The 11,029-nt window shown below is 39.1% G+C and overlaps 1 pseudogene; it reads right to left on the bottom strand.

Moving 5' to 3' along the window:
* Positions 1 to 72: 72 nt before the first annotated feature.
* On the bottom strand, positions 73 to 579 carry LOC101660086 (annotated as a pseudogene).
* Positions 580 to 11,029: the final 10,450 nt, after the last annotated feature.

Here is an 11,029-nt window from a genome sequence, read left to right as displayed (position 1 = left end):
GACATTAGGTCCTCATTTTCCCCTCCCATTTTTCTTTTTTCAAGTAGGAATATCACTACATTTTCTCACAGATAATACGGCTATTGATTCAACACTTTTTCAAATTTACAAGATAAAACAAGGCTTAGAACTGGATTACCTGGCTCTTTCTCTTCTTATCACTTCCCAGTTCAAAATGCTTGCATCTTTTAATGGCCAGCATCCTCTTGGACCTACAGTTAGGTTCAACACATTTAAGCCTCAGCATGATCTTCTTTGTGGGCTTAGCCTTCTTAGGGAAAATTGGCCCCGTCTGCCCACCATAGCCACGCTTCCCATCATAGCGCCTCTTTCCTTGCACATAACAGGGAATCCTTGACCTTTATATACTGGGTCACTTCGTGAGGTTGATGCTTGCCACACTTCTCACAGAAAGTTCTTCGGGTTCCGGGTACATTGACCATCTTTGCAATGATATGGTCTACACAGTGTAAACCCAAGTCTGCGATCCTCCTCGACTCATTCCACGTGTGCCTAACCCGACAGTCATTTGGTCTTAATTGATGCATGATACTCTGTTGTATGGAAGTACCAGGTGTTTGTCTATTCCTTCATAATAGGTGCCTTTGGCTGTTTCCTTGTTTTTGATATTTTGGAAAATGCAGCAATATGTCTGTTCATGTTGTATTCTTTATTTCTTTAGTGTATATATAAAATGAAAAGACTGCTAGATAATAAAAGATTTGTGTTTGCATTAGTTTAAGAAAGTGTCATACTGATTTCCATAGAGGTTTTAAAATTAAACAGTTCACCAGCAATGTATGAGTGTTCCAATTACTACACTTCTTCTTTAGCATTTATTTTGTCTTACTGAATTTTGATTAAAATGTGAGTGTCAGGTGGTATTTCATCATTATTTAATCTATTTTTCCCTTCTTCCTAGTGAACGTTAACATTTCTTCATATGATTCTTTTGCAAACCTCTTGGAAACGACAAATACTGCACGTGATGTATTTGACACAGTTGGTTCATTTCTGAAAGAGCATAGGATCTCTTGGGAAAAGGTTTGTGGTGTTTGCACACACAGATGGTGCTCCAGCTATGCTTGGATGTTGATCTGGATTTCAACGTTTGGTACTGAATGAGTCACCAAGTTATCGGAACTCACAGTAGGACTCATCAGCAAATATTAGCAATGAAGATGATGCCACAAGAGTTACAAGAAGTAGTGAAAAGCGTCATAAGTTCTATCAATTCTGTCAAGGCAAGCACTTTAAACAGTCGATTGTTTTCTCAACTGTGGAAAGAGTTGGATGTGCCAAACAATGCTCTGCTATTTCACACTGACGTGAGATGGCTATCGAGAGGAAAAGTTTTAACTTGTTTTTGAGCTTCGTGATGAACTCAAAACATTTTTCAATCAGAAAGCAAGATCACAGTTCAAAGCACTTTTCGGCGATAAAAGTGAACTACAGAAAATAACTTACTTGGTTGCCATCTTTAATGAGTTAAATTGATCATTGCAAGAACCAAGTGCAACATTCCTCGATTTGTCTGAAAAGATTTGAGCATTCCAAATGAAACCAGCTTTGGCAAAAAAAAAAAAAAAAATTGGGTGAAAATAAAATTTACATGTTGCCTACCTTATCTGCTTTCTTTGAGGAACATGATATTGAATCAGACAAAAGGATTACGGTGATAATTTCTGTGAAAGAACACTTGCACATACTTGCAGATGAAATTTCACCGTACTCTCCAAATCTACCTGACACCCCATTTGCACTTGCCAGAAACCCATTGACAGTGTTGAAGATGTTCCTGAGACCGCACAAGAGGAGTTCATTGAACTTAACAGCAATGCAGTGAGAACTTATTTCTCTACAATGCCAGTTACAAAATTCTGCATCAAGTATTTGCAGTCATATCTTGTTCTGAGACTGTGCTGCGCCTTCTTCCATTTCCAACAACCTATCTTTGTGAAACAGGGTTCTCCAACTTGTTGATTATCAAATCTAAATAGAGAAGTAGACTTATTGTGGAAGATGATCGTCATTGTGCTCTTGCAAAGACTGCCCCGAGAATTTCTGATCTTGTGAGGAAAAAAGCTATCTCAACCTTCACACTGACTTTGACTTTTTATGCATACTGTAGCAAAATGTATGTATCAATGTGGTTTACTGTTGTTATATTAAGACGTAACTCATGCTACCCCATGCTTCAAGACAAAGTTTTATTTATTTGTAATTAGAAATATTTCACAATATATAATTACATATTGTTTTTGTCATTCATCATTATGCTTTGTGTTCAATTTGTAACAATGAAAATACATCCTGCATATCAGATATTTACATTACGATTCATAACAGTACCAAAATTACAGCTATGATGTATCAACAAAAATAATTTTATGGTTGAGGGTTACCACATATGGAACTGTATTAAAGGGTCGCAGCATAAGAAGGGTTGAGAACCAGTGTCTGAATCAAACTTCGATCTGCCATGGACTGTGGGGAAGGGCAGCAGATTGCACTTAGACTTTTCCTCAATTTCCAATTCCTATTGGGGTTTATCTCAGGTGTATTTTGGTATGGGAGTAACACTCTTGAATTTTTATTACCTATGTTGTTTACTGTTTTACAGTCTATGAAATCCAGGATTGATGACCACATAGCATCAGCAAGTAGAATAAGGGTTTCTGGGGCTTAAAATGGGGGATAAGGGTGGGATAAAAGGGAGTAGATGTCAAGGAATTCAAGAAGGAAAAGGATGTGTTGAAAGGGATTGTGGTAGCAATTGTACAGTACTGTTTGATCAGATTCAACTGTGGAATGATATATGCATTAGCTCCCAATAAGATAGTTTTGGAGGAAAAATAAATTAATTCAATATTAAATAAAGACTCTATTCCATAGCTAACAAATTTTGTAAATTCAGATTTCTGGCTTATATCATAATCTCTTTTCCTGTTCAATATTTTAGCTAGTTTTAAAATGTCATTGTGCCAGCAAGACTTTCCATCAGTTTCTGCTTATGTGTAATTAAAAACTATGTCATTCTTAACTTATTTTTCTCATGGTACATATATACGTAACAAAATATTTTCAATATTCTGCTCATACATAATTCAGTGGCCTTAGATTATCAATGTGTTCCACAATTAAACATCTGCAAGATTTCCTATCACACATGTAACAGAAGCCCAGAAAAAAGGATTCTGGTTTATCAATTTCCTCCTGACCATGGAATAAATACCTACACATTTCTTGCTTCAAATCTGCTTTAAGTATGTTACCTCTTCTTGTGGAAAGAATGAAGCATAAATTCGGTCCAATCCCTTTATTGTCTTTCAAGCAGATTTCTTTCTGAATCAGTATTTTATTGTGGCATATATATCAATATCTATATACATATCTGTATCTACAGACCACACTTCCTTCCGCTGTAACCAATTCAGAGTGCTTGCCACTAGTAGCCCTCTCTATCCCCAAAGCTTTGCCCTGTGAGGGAGCCCGAGTGAGTCCAGGCATAAAACTAACCTCAGGGAGAAAGCTGACTTGCAGGGATGCTAAGTACCTATGAGCTCTTGGATAAAGTGAAGACAGAAATGAGGACAGGAGCCTGGATAAGAACGGCAATGCCCGCTCAGCTACAACTGCTGTGCTGATCACGATGGTAGCTCTACTGCCCGTGGCAGGAAATTACTGAGACAACTTATGGTAAAACTCTTGACCAATAATCTATATGCTTAGGGCCAAAGAAAATATTGCGATTTCATCCACAGAAGTTGGAAGACAGTGCAAGCCTGGCAGACACTTCTCCTGTATGTGATGGGACAGCATCCCAGGGGGCTCTCAGAATAGATTGAGCCCAACACCCACCTTGGGTACTAATTCCTGGGAGGAAACATGAGCTTCTTATGATTTCCGTGTTGCTTTTAACCTCACGATTAACCCTGTTGTTAGGAAACCTTGGTGTTCTGACTCAATCTAGAAAGTAACGTTGAAATCTTTTACTCCATTCCAAATATTCTGAAATGTTAGAGAGCAAAGAAGCTTTAGATATGACACATACTTGTTTCCCTATGTGTTCAGATGTATGAAAAGATTCAGGTGGGCCTGGTCTTGACTCTCTTACATGGTGAACATGTCTTCAACTTTACTATATCGTCTGAGTACTTCTGAAGGTAATGGACATAAAGTTACATTCAACATGAAATCTGAACAGATAGTTAGATGATTGGCAGAGTGAAGACTGCAGAGACCACCAGCATCACTCTGCTAGTGAGAGTCCCAGAGCCATGAATTCCATTCAGCCCTTTCCACCTTTATGTAAAAACCCACCTCCCACATGCAAATACCTAATACAGCCCATATGTACTTAAACTCACATTCCTTCTCATCATGACACACTCTGGGTGTCACGAATCTTATCCACATGGACATGAAGGTGTGTGGGTTTTCCTCTTTCTGGTGGCAACTCCGGGAGGTGAGTGCTTCAGGGACTCCTACATGAAGGGGATGCAGCATCTGAGCACAGGACTCACGGTGTTTCTCTTTATCCCCACGTCCAGGCCCAGGTGCAGCTACAAGAATCAGGCCCTCAACTGGTGAAGCCCTCACAGACCCTGTCTCTCACCTGTGCCATCTATGGACTCTCTTTAATGAGCTATAACATGCACTGGATCCGCTAGGCTCCAGGAAAGGGACTGGAGAGGGTTGGTGCAATATGGAGTGGTGGGACCACACACTATAATCCAGCTCTCCAGTACCAAGTCAGCATCACTAGGGACACCTCCAGGAGCAGCCAAGTGTCTTTAAATCCTGAGGACACAGCCATGTGTTACTGTGCTAGAGAGACAGTGATGGGAAGTCAGTGTGAGCCCAGACACAAACCTCCTGCAACAGGCCATGGTTTCAGCAGATGAAAAGGAACTCAATCAGTGATGCGTTTCAGGAGCTGTGGTATCCCCACCCTCAGCACCTCTCTAGGGACCACTATGCATAGACTCTAGGGAAACTTCATGTATCTCAATGTGCCCTTTTCATTGGAATTGGCTTTGCCAATCTTCAACAGCTATCCAAAGGCAGACTTAACATTGATATATATTGATGAGATCTCAGTTTAAAATTCAGGGTACTAACTTGTGCCATTTGTTGCCAAAGTTAGAAACATTCCAATAAACCAAACCCTTTGCCATCAAGTTGATGCCAAGTCATGGTGATGCCACTGTGGCTGTTCCGAGATTATAATTGTAAGAGTAGAAAGCCCAGTCTTCCTTCCTTCGAGAGGCTGGTGGTTTCAAACTGCTGATATGCAGAGCTCAGCTCAATGCATACCCACTATGCCACCAGGACTCATTATAAAAATATTAATACATGAAAAAATTCTCATGTGAGTCCCAAATTTTCTCCGAGCCATCAGATGGGTGCCCAATATTTTAAATTCCAGTGAATTTTCACATGTGAACATTTATGTCATAAACTTAACTTAGAATGACCTGGATAATATAGTATAGATCGATAATTTTAAGTACTATTGAATGATATCAACTCACAGAGATTCTATGTACAACAGGATCCAAGAAAGACCTGCTCATCTTTCAGGCAGCCCATGGTAAATTTAATATAACTCTCTAACACTAAAACCCAAATGCATCAAATTTTCTTTGATATTTCTTATAGGGTATTTGGCCATGACTGAGGTCTCTCTTAGTTTTCACAACCGTGGCAAGTGTTTCTTGCACTACAGGTAGTCTCCGGGGTTGCTACTAAAATTACACAATGTATAGGGCAGCATCACACACAAAAATATTCAAGGAGAAAAAAAAAAAAAGCAATAGTGCTGACATTGAGGAACTCTATACAATGTCTTAACACTGGCCCACATGAAGAGAATGTTCACCTGTAGAAAATAAAGGCTCATGCGTTTAATAGTAAACCTGGACCACAAAACTATGTAGCCAATAATTAAATGGTCAACTTCTAGCCAAAAGGTTGGCAGTATAAAACCACCCATTGTATCAGTTCATTAAAGATCTGCTAACTTTCTCCCATCAGTAATACAGAAAAGAAAATCCTATTCAGAGAGTTCTTCTCTTTCATGCAGGGTCACTATGAGTCTCTAAAAACCATCCTGCCCCAAACAATCTTGGATTCTTAAAGGTGTATAAGTATGTAGACAAGACATTTGCTACCAATAATTACCAAGACAGTGAATTTCAATGTAAGAACAATTATTAAGACCGTGTATTCTGTTACATATTTCCTTTTCCTAGGTGTTTTCCCACATAAAACATATACTGTTTTCCCCAGCACTCATTCAACCTGGGAAGAATGTTGCGTGTTTTGATTTATTTTTGATGATGGTAAGTGCCACGGAGTCTGTTCCAATTCTCGGGGATTTAATGTACAACTCAAATAAGTAATGTCTACTTCAGCACCAGAATCACAACTGTTGAAGCCATTCTTAGAGCCACTGTGTCACTCCATCTCATGATGTGCCTTCTTTTCAATGATCACCTACTTTATAATGGATCATGTCTTTCTCAAGGTCTGGTATCCTGAGAACATGTCTGAAGTACATGGAATAAGTCTCACCATCCTTGGTGAAACCATTACAAAACCCTCACTTCTCACCTGAACCACCACTGGGAACTCCTCCAGCACCACTGCTACTTGGGATTGAATCAGCAACAACCTGAGAGAGGCCTCTAGGGGACAGGAATGACCCACTACAAGTCAAATTGGGACAGAGATTACATGCCACCAAGCAAAAATCATCTAGTGATCAGCCCAGACACATCCAAGAACCAGCTCTCCCTGAAGCTGAGCTAATGACCACAGAGGACATGCTGTGTATCACTGTGCAGGAGACACAGTGAGGGGAATTCCGAGTGAGCCCACTCACAACCATACTGCAGGACATGTGGACTTGCTGGACTGAGAGGGCATTCAGAGCAGCAGGGGGTGCTCAGGCACAAACAGCACAGGCCCAGGATCCAGGAGCAAGTGCAGAGCTTTATGCAGATGGGGCTTTATGCTGAATCCGAGTTGATTTTGTTCTCACAGATAATCAGCAGATTCAGAGGAAACTCCATGTACAATTATAGGGACTATTGGTTTTTTATTAACTTAAAAAAAAGAGAGGAATAAATCCTGCAAAAATCAGTACCCTTGCTCCAAAAAACCCCCAGTTTATTGCACAAACTTCCCTGCAACAGCCATGGTTTCAGCAGATGCAAAGGATTGAAGTAGGCAATGCTTGCCCCTCAGAAGCTGAAAGCTGTGGTTTCCCCAGCTGGTGAGCACCTCGCTAGGAACCACCATGCATCGACTCCTGGGAACATTCACACATTTGAAAATGCCTTCTGTTCATTGGAATAGACTTTGTCTATCTCTTGCTATCTATCCCAAAACAGGCTTCCCAGTAATATGCCTTGATGAGATCTCCGCTTATAGTTCAGGGTGCTAACTAATATTGTCTATGTCAATATTGATGTTTGGAAGCAAATAATGAAGTATTAACAAGATTCTCAAAAAAAAAGAAAAGAAAAAAGGACAAGAACAAAGTACGAAGATCTACTAAAGAATAAAATAAAAACAAAGACAAAAATTATGAGAAAACACAAAATTATCTCAGGACGGGAAAAATTGGGGAATAAACCAACAACCCCACAAGGGAGGGCTGGGAGAAAAGCCAAAGCATAACAACAGCAATAAATGCATGCATATTGATGGTTACATGAAATGTAAATGGATTCAATGCAGTTCTCAAGAGGCAGAGAGAAGCAGAATGGTCAAGGAAACTTGATAAATCTATCACTTAAACAAAACATAAAGACAGATAAAATTTTTAAATCAAAGATGGAAGAAAATATACCAAGGTAATGACAATTAAAAACAAACAAACAAAAAGCAAGGTAGCAGCATGAACCAATGACAACTGAAAAACAGGAGTATTGGCAAAATTAATTAATTAACAAAATCGACTTCAAGGACAAATCCTTCATGGGAGACAAATAAGGGCATTACATGATAAAAGGGACAAATGAACAACAAGCTATAATCATAATAAACACCAGTGCACCCCATGACAGAACCTCAAAATATACTAAACAAACTCTCATAGACATAAAGAGAGAAATACATCATTCTACAGTAATAGACAAATACACCACACTCAGCTGGACAGAACAACTCAACAGAACAACTGGAAAATAACAAAATAACACAGTTAACTGGCCTCTTAGACATATAGAAAACACTCTATCCAGAGAAATTTCAATATACATTCTTCTCCAGTTCATTGTAACATTCTTCAGAATACACCATCTTAGGCCACAATGCTAGCCTTAATACATTTTTTAAATTTTGTGACATTACAAACAACTTTTTCACATTGTCACATTATGCAATTAGATACGAACAATGGGAACATAAAAAAAAAAGGTAAAAAGGGAAAAAGAAAAAAAATGGGCCTTAAAATTACTGGGAAATCACATAATTTAGGAATTAGAATTTAAATTTCCTTGGAAAAAAATTATAATAAACATGCCAAAGGCTTTGGTAAACGCAGTACTACTACTAAGAACACATGTTATAGCAAGGCACGCACATATCAAAAGAGAAAGCAACAATCAACACCGTAATACATCATCTTCTACAATTAGAACCCCAAAAGCAAAATAAATAATCATAAGACAGAAGAAAATGAATAGTAAAGAATAGAGCAGAAGTAAAAGAAAAAGAAGAGAATAAGAAAATAATCAATAAAACAAGAGTTAATTCTTGAGAACTATTAACCAATTTTGAGAAATTACTGGCAAAATTATCAAAGTACAAGCAGTAGCAAAAGCAAATATTAAGAATCAGAATTGAAAAGACTACTACAATGAATTTGAAAAGCTAGAATAAATGGACACTTTTCTAGAAAAACCATTAGCTATATAAAATAACACAGACTGATGTACAAAGTTTCAAGATTCATAACAAAATTAGAAATAGATCAGATGCTTTAAAAACATTTCACACTGAAAAACGGCTAGACCTGAGGACCCAACCAGGGAATCGTAATGGTTGGTTGGTAGGTTAGCTTGACTCAAATATGGGTCTAAATATGACTACAATTATAAACATAAATATGATTATGAATGTGAGGAGATATTAATACAAATATAAACATATGAATGTGAACATGAATATGAATGGAACATACGTATAATTTGACCATGAATATAAAATGCAAATATGAATTTAAATCTAAGTATGGATATGAATCTAAACATTAATAGGAACATAAATATGAATATAAAAATGAATATGTATAAATATATGTGAACTTCTCCACCAGGGCCTCCAGCGCCTGCTTAGTCAGGTGACCTTACTTCAGAAATGCCTGTCCTCTTCCTCCTCCTCCTGATGCCGCTGGGGCTTCTATCAGGTCAGATCCAGGGAGATGGAGTAGGTCACAATACATACACAGTCAGGTGGGGTACTTAATATACTTTTCTTTTGTTTAAAGGTGCCCTGTCCCAGGTGCAGCTGCAGGAGTCAGCCTGTCAGGTGGCGAGGCCTTCACAGACACTGACTATCACCGCACCAGTTCTGGTTGGAACTGAATCAGGCAGCGCCCTGGCAGAAGTCTTGAATAAATGGCAAGGACCTACTACTACAGCTCAAAGTGGTACAGAGATTACTCACCATCTCTCAAAGATCTTCTAGCCATCAACCTGGAAACATCCAAGAACCAGTTCTCCCTGCAGCTGACTTCCATGATTACTGAGGACACTGCTGTTTTACTATGCAAGAGACACAGTGAAGGGAAGCCAGTATGGGCCCACAAACCCCACTGGCGAACAGCTGGAGCGACTGGGTGACAGCGGCATCAGACCAGCAGGGGGCACGTAAGCACAAACAGCACAGACCCAGGATCCTGGAGCAGGTGCAGGTATGATCACAGATCGGGTTCTCTGCTGACTTCACTTGGCTTTGTTCCCACTGCTCAGCAACAGATTCAGAGGGAACTCCTCTAACAAGCGTTTTTATTTCTCTTAAAATTAAGAGTGCAAAGCTTGGTTAAGACAGCACTTGGGAAAGGTACAAAGTTGTCACAAAAGGTAAAATTCAAATATATTCCATCAAATACGTGATGGAAAGTGCTAAGCCTATATCTTGGCAAAAAATGGAACATTTAAAATGCCTGCGATGGGGGATAGGGAGAGTAGTGCTGGGTTTCACCTCTCAGTTTTGACCAGATGTTTATTCACCATCTGTCTCACTTGCTCACTACCCTATAGTCAATACCAACTCATATTGGCCCAGTAGGAAAAGCCAGAACTGACCCTGCAGGACTCTGAGCATATAGTAGTTTACAGGAGCCGACATCTTCAGCTTCCTCTCACTGAGTGGCTGGTGGACTCGAAATGCTGACCTTGTTAGTTAGTAGCCCAACATGTAACTCAATATGCCTCCAGGGTTCCTCTTCCTGGGATATATAATCACTCACCCATGCTGCGTTGGTTGATAAATTAAATTGCAAATATTTTGAAGGAAAAGGAAATTATTTTTGTTCTGTGGCTACATTTAAGTTGATAGTTGTCCCATTCATTTTTCATAAAACGGACTGCCTTAGTTTCTCAATGTGGAAAACACACACACAAAAACACTCATTGACATTGAGTTGTTTCAAATTTATAGCAATTCTATAGAACAGAGTAGAATTACCCCAGTGGGTTTCTGAGATTGTCTTTTTTTTTTTAAAGGAAAAAAAAAAGGCCTCTGTTATCTCCCCTGGAGCGGCTGGTGCATTTGACCTGCTGAACCACTGTGTAACCCAACGTCACCAAATGTTCTTATTGTAACTTAAGGCAACAAGCTGGTGGCTTTTAAGAATACGAATCATTTTTAAGAGTCGTTTAGACTAGGAGTCCAAACTGAAAGCACCACATCTAAGGGAAGGCTCTTTTACTATTGAAAAGTCCATAGGAGGAAAGAGGCTCCGTTCAACAAAGAGCACAAGACCACCAGAAAGAAGTATAAATAAAATAAC

The sequence above is a fragment of the Echinops telfairi genome, unplaced genomic scaffold, assembly GCF_000313985.2.
Source record: "Echinops telfairi isolate 266 unplaced genomic scaffold, ASM31398v2 ScPeMD7_7473;HRSCAF=8511, whole genome shotgun sequence".
Lineage (NCBI taxonomy): Eukaryota > Metazoa > Chordata > Mammalia > Afrosoricida > Tenrecidae > Echinops > Echinops telfairi.
This window is presented reverse-complemented; position numbering and strand designations above follow the sequence as displayed.